The sequence below is a fragment of the Eupeodes corollae genome, chromosome 1 (assembly GCF_945859685.1).
Source record: "Eupeodes corollae chromosome 1, idEupCoro1.1, whole genome shotgun sequence".
In the NCBI taxonomy this organism is placed as follows: Eukaryota; Metazoa; Arthropoda; class Insecta; order Diptera; family Syrphidae; genus Eupeodes; species Eupeodes corollae.
In genome coordinates this window covers 196,329,532-196,336,525 of record NC_079147.1, presented here as the reverse complement: position 1 = coordinate 196,336,525, position 6,994 = coordinate 196,329,532, and positions in this window count along the sequence as shown.

Genomic DNA, 6,994 nt, shown 5'->3' with positions numbered 1-6,994 from the left:
TCGAAAACCAGTTTTTACCAATTTAAGTAGCATTTCTTCAAAGTTTTTATTTCTTATGAGTACAAACAAATAGAATTGGATAAATGAAATTAATTTGAAGTCAATTATTCACAAGATATCGAGAACCGAACATCAATTTTTACCAATTTTGCGTAGTATTTTTCTTAGATTTTTATTTTTTATGAAAAATCCGACTGTTAGATTTTTATAAACAAAATACTGAAAACAATATTTTTTATAAAATAAAATTAGTTTGAGGCAATAATTTTTATTTATTGAAACGATATTTAAGTCAAAAATCAATTTTTACCAACTTTTGTTAATTTTTTTGTAGATTTTTATTTTTTGTAAGAAAACTGTCAATTTGATTTGTCTCAAAATTTTACCGAGTTTTGAAACAATATTTTGTAAAATATAAAATACATTTTAAGCCATAACCTTATATTTTTTTGAAAAGATATTTGAGTCGAAAATCAATTTTTACCAACTTTGTGTAATGTTTTTTTTTAAAGTTTTTATTTTTTATAAAAAAAAATGTCTATTCGATTTTACGCAAAATTTAAAAAAACATAATTTTTCGTTGCACAAAATTGGTTTGGAGATAAAATCATTTTTATTCGAAAAATCTTTGAGGTGATAAAATTGTTGTTTCCGTTTTTTTGAATTATAAAATAAAACCGTTAATTGAATTTTTTTTTTCCTAAAATGAAAAAATAGGCTGGGATGCGACCCACACTGATAAGTTCCCATCCCGTCTGTCTTGCTTAAAAGTTTGTCTATATGTCTATATGATTTTTCTCAACATTTTTCAGAATGTTGAAAACAATATTACTTATAAGAATTTCAAGTTTTTGAAAAGATTTTTGAATTGATATAGATAGATAGATAGATAGATTTTTATTTTTTATAAAAAAAACTGTCAAAAATATCAGATGTCAAAAACATTATTCTTCGTTGCACAAAATTGTTTTGGAGATGAAATCATATTTTAGTCGTATAAAATATATTATAACCAACCGTTAAATGGATTTTTTTCAAAAATATATTTCTTTGATATCACGATACAATATTTTATATAAAATTTAATTAAACTCTCTAGCGTTTTTGGTTCGTAAGATATTTAGGGTTTACGAAAATTTTCAAATTTTTTTCAAACTGCTATGGTAAAAAAACCCACGCAATTTTCTTGAGATAACTTTCTGCATCTTTCTGCCTTATTATCTGTATAACAAAATTTATTTGAAATCGATAACTCTTCTGGTTCATGAGCTATACTTACTTACTTACTTAAGGTGGCGCTACAGTCCGGGGCGGACCTGGGCCTCAACCAACATGCGTCTCCAGCCAGGTCGGTCCCTAGCTAGCTGTCTCCAGTTTCGCACACCAAGTTGGTTGAGGTCCTCTCCCACCTGGGTGCGCCACCTGAGTCGCGGTCTTCCTCTACTGCGCCGTCCCTCGGGATTGGATTCGAAGACCTTCCGGGCTGGAGCGTTGATGTCCATCCGCTCTACATGTCCTAGCCATCTAAGCCGTTGGACTTTAATTCTGCTAACTAGGTCAGTGTCGCTGTACAGCCCGTACAGTTCGTCGTTATACTTTCTCCTCCATTCTCCATCTATGCGTACGGGACCAAAAATCACCCGAAGAATTTTTCCTAAGACGCTCTCGTCTTTCTTTGACAGGGTCCAGGCATCAGCACCATAAATGAGAACCGGGATGATGAGAGTCTTATAGATGCTCGAGAGAGGACTTTACTTCTCACAGAAGCAGCGATTTGCAAGAGTTATTCTTCGTTTGATTTCAGCGCTCGTGTCGTTGTCTGTATTAATAGCGGTGCCTAGGTAGACAAAGTTCTTAATTACCTCAAAGTTATAGCTGTCCATGGTGACGTTTTGTCCAAGACGTCGTCGTTCAGTGTCCTTTTTTGATGACAGCACATACTTGGTCTTGCCCTCATTGACCACTAAACCCATCTTCTTCGCTTCCGTCGCAATGTTCAAAAACGCTCCACTGACATCACGCTTTGATCTTCCAATTATGTCAACATTATCTGCGTATCCGAGTAATTGGATGGACCTTTGGAAGATTGTGCCTCTAGTGTTGACGGTTGAGTTTTGCACAATTATTTCCAGAACGATGTTGAAGAAGTCGCATGACAGTGCATCGCCTTGTCTAAAACCTTTTATGACATCAAATGCATCGGTAAGATCTTTTCCGACCTTGATAGAGCAGCGTGCATTCTCCATCGTCATTCTGCACAAACGGATAAGTTTGACAGGGATGCCAAAAGGGATGACATTGCTCGGTAGAGCTCTTCCCTATAGATGCTGTCATACGCGGCTTTAAAATCGAAAAAGAGATGGTGGGTATCGATTTGAAGCTCCTGGGTTTTTTCCAAGATCTGCCGTATAACAAGGTCGGGTAGGCGGAATTGTTGATCTGCGTTACCGAGGTTGAGTGGTTCTATCTCCCTTACAGCGGAATTCGGTTCGCCATCGCCGTTATATAATTTGGAGAAGTGATCTTTCCATATTCTCAGCATCGACTGCGGTTCTACTACGATGTTCCCCTGATCGTCTTTACAGGCTTCGGTTCGTGGCTGGTAGCCTTGGGATTCAATTTGACAAATCGGACCCATTACAATAACTTCCTATGGGAAGTTAAAAAACAGTTTTATGCGTTTTCAGTGAGTCAAAAAAATATTATTAGGTTAAATCCGGAAAAGAAGACATGTACATAAGTACACTATATCAAAAAATTGTTCGTACAGGTGATTCTTCAAAATATTAGCTAACCATTCTTTTTCAATTTTGGTATTGTTTATTATATGAGGATTAAAAATAAAACAAAATAAATTAGAGCAAACTTCATTAAGAAAAAAATGCAACAAATTAGGCAAAGTAGGAAATCAAATGTCAAAAAATTGCAACGTACAGTGATAAAAAACTTAATTATTTATATGTATGTAAGTTTTAGTAGCGAGTGTGATAACCTTCCGCTTTTATAACATCCTGAAGGCGATTATTCATGGAAAGAACTAGTTTTGAAGTGACTTCCGGTGTAATTTTGTTCCATTCTTCCAATATAACGGCTTTTAGCTGGTTTTTATTACTTATTTTGATTTTCGGACCTTTCTTCCTAAATAATCACAAAGCTGCTAATACGATTAAGGTCTGAGTGTTTTTTTTTTGTACCGTGCGACCATTTTATCCCTTTAAATGCAGAAAGTTCCAAACAGTTTGAGGGTTAAGCGATATTCCATCATTTGCTTGAACGTCAGCAGCTATTTTAGGAGCACTTAACTTGGGATCAGCCTTTACCATTCTTTCAATTTTTCGTTCCATTTGAGCGTCTAGTATTTTTTTCTTGACTTTTTCTGGGCCATTTAGAAGCTTCTATTTTTCAAATAATTTTTTAATACATATTGAACTGTAGACCGTGGTCTACCAGTAGTTGACGATATCTCAGCATAACTTTTTCCGTCGTTACTTAGTTTAAAAGTATGTTTTCTTACTTCAAAGTACTTTTTTATGAAAAGCCTCCATTTTCAAAATAAACTTCGCAAAATTAAAAAAAAAAAAACAATTGAAAAGATCAATACACCACGGCCGGCATACAGAGGCTAGATCTCTCAATATCATTACAGTATACAATTTACATTTCAAAAGGAACCGTAATTTCCATTTTGTTAGAGAAGAGAGCAGTGTACGAAAATTGTTTGTTTGACATTCCTGGGAAAATTCTACTAACGGTAAAAAAAAACATCAGGAAAAGCTAGAACATTTTGTTGCATTTCCTATTATACATTATAATTTTATCAAATAAAATCAATAAGCTCAGATTTGTGGTAGGAAGTTCATAACGTAAGGGAAACCCATTTATTTTCAATTGCTGTACGTGCAATTTTTTGATGTAGTGTATGTGCATTATTGGTCAATTATTTTACTTAGAAACAAACCTTAAAAGTATTTTGTTACGCCAATTCAGCTTTAAAACAAGTATTTATATATTATTTCGTTCCTGGCAACAGAATTTTACTTTTCCGATAGGGATTAATGGCCGTAATTCAAATCTGAATACAAACACGTAATATTTTTTAACTTTTACTTATTACAATAAAAAAAACTATATATAGCTTTTTGAGACTATCCAAATTTATGAAGAAGTTTTGTTTTCAATAAAGTTCCACATGGTTCTTCAAATCTATGCATGTTTCCTATCTTCAATAATCGGTTAAAGAATATTTACACTACATGGTTTTTAAATTGGAGGGGGTAGATCTTAGGGCCTCGTGGTGGTCATTTTGTTTTGGTGACATCTGTCAGATCTTTAGTTTATTATTCAGTTGTTTATGCCAAATCATCATGTCAAGTTACATGATTGAACAGCAAGCTTAAATGATAAAACTTCATTATCAAAATAAGTGTCCATTAACGCAAACGTTGCGGTCATTGCGCCAATTTTGCGGTAGGCGTGATGACCATTCACAGTCGACTCTTCAACGATTGGTGGCCAAATTTGAGAAGATTGGTTAAGTAAACAATCAGCCAATCAGCATCGTCGCATTCCGTGAAAGTGTACAGCAGAACCCGAGGCATTCTATTCCTCGCTGTGCATAAGAACTCGGCCTTTCGCAGACTTCAACTTGGCGAATTTTGCTTTGGGACTTGGGCCTGCATCCGTACAAGATCCAACTGACCGAAGAGCTCAAAGTTTATGACCATAGACAACGCCGTTTGTTCGCTGACTGGGCTTCGAATCGTTTGGAAGAGGACCCCAATTTGGCTGAAAACTTATCCTTAATGATAAGGCGCATTTTTGGATGAATGGCTGCAAAATTGCAGCATATGGGACGACAACAACTCATGCGAGGTTCCCCAGGTGATGGTATTGAAACGTGATTCTGGACTCCCACTTTCAGCCAATCGAAATGGAGTCATTAGATGTTTCTCTAAAAGATGTTTAGAATCTCCCAAAATAAAAGTGTTCTCATCCAATTCATTTATTATTTCCTTATATTCACTTAAATTATCAAAATAAGAATCGCGATTATCACCGGAATATCTGGAATCTATGAAACGCACATTAATTTTGTAGTCACAAACTTGTCGATGATAAATGTTCCTATAAGAAAAATACTAAAGATGGAATATAACCTTACAATCATGACATTCAGACTGTAGTAACCTTTTCTATTTAAATAGAGATGTTGAAGATTTTTTTGGTGCTTTGATTCGAACATGAGTTCCATCGATTCATCCTATTACTCTAGGAAATCTGGTGAATCTTCGATAAATTCATCCTTCATCCAGTTTGGACAGATACGTTCTTTTACACGTCTGGCACTTCTTTTAATGCTACAGAAACTGTTGGCAGAACATGGCCTAAATAAAAATCATTACCACTGCACTTTTGATAACTTCCTTCTGCTATGAAACGCAGGGCAGTGGGATTGCGGAGGAACGCTGTATTTTGTCTTTTTTTTATAAAATTTTGCTCTGAATTCAAAACTTTGAAATTCTTATGTATGAACGTATTTTACTTTACACAGCTGATTTTGACAAAAACAAGCACATAAAAGTAGGCAATGTAAAGGGTGATTTGTTTGAGGTTAGGATTTTCATGCATTAGAATTTGACAGATCACGCGGGATTTCAGACATGGTGTCAAAGAGAAAGATGCTCAATATGCTTTGACATTTCATCGTGAATAGACTTACTAACGAGCAACGCTTGCAAATCATTGAATTTTATTACCAAAATCAGTGTTCTTTTCGAAATGTGTTTCGCGCTTTACGTCCGATTTATGGTCTACATAATCGACCAAGTGAGCAAACAATTAATGCGATTGTGACCAAGTTTCGCAATCAGTTTACTTTATTGGACATTAAACCAACCACACGAATGCGTACAGTGCGTACAGAAGAGATTATTGCGTCTGTTTCTGAGAGTGTTGCTGAAGACCGTGAAATGTCGATTCGTCGCCGTTCGCAGCAATTGGATTTGTGTTATTCGACCACATGGAAGATTTTACGCAATGCTAACAAACTTTTTGTTGCCAAAAATGGAAGAACTGAACTTGGTTGACATGTGGTTTCAACAAGATGGCGCTACATGCCACACAGCTCGCGATTCTATGGCCATTTTGAGGGAAAACTTCGGAGAACAATTCATCTTAAGGAATGGACCGGTAAGTTGGCCACCAAGTTCATGCGGTATGACGCCTTTAGACTATTTTGCGTGGGGCTACGTCAAGTCTAAAGTCTACACAAAAAAGCCAGCAACTATTCCAGCTTTGCAAGACAACATTTCCGAAGAAATTCGGGCTATTCCGGCCGAAATGCTTGAAAAAATTACCCAAAATTGGACTTTCCGAATGGACCACCTAAGACGCAGCCGCGGTCAACATTTAACTGAAATTATCTTCAAAAAGTAAATGTCATGGACCAATCTAACGTTTCAAATAAAGAATCGATGAGATTTTGCAAATTTTATACGTTTTTTTTTTTAAAAAGTTCTCAAGCTCTTAAAAAAATCACCGTTTATTTGGTCAACTCAACTGAAAAAGTTGTCTCCATAATACAAATTTTGTTTGTAGTTGTCTTGGTTGTCAACTAAGTTGAGTTGTAATCAAGACAGTTGACCAGTGAAAAATGGTGCTATTTTTAAATAGCTGTCATTTAATTGACAAAAGACACCTAAAATGTTAAGCTGAAAGATTTTTTTTAACAGTGGGTGATTCTGAAAATCAAATTATTTTTGCTATGGCTTAAAAAAAAAAAAATTGTAGGGCTATGTTAATTTATAAAGTAGATTTTTCAGATCTATAATCGCTAAATTAATAAACCAGACATGCTTAACCACTTTTTATTAAACGTTTATTAACAGAAGAGACAAATCGAATTAAAGATTTTTGTTTTAATAACGAATTATATGTTTTATTAAAACTAGTACATCAAGTTTTTATCGAGTACTGTTAAAAACAGGATTTTTAA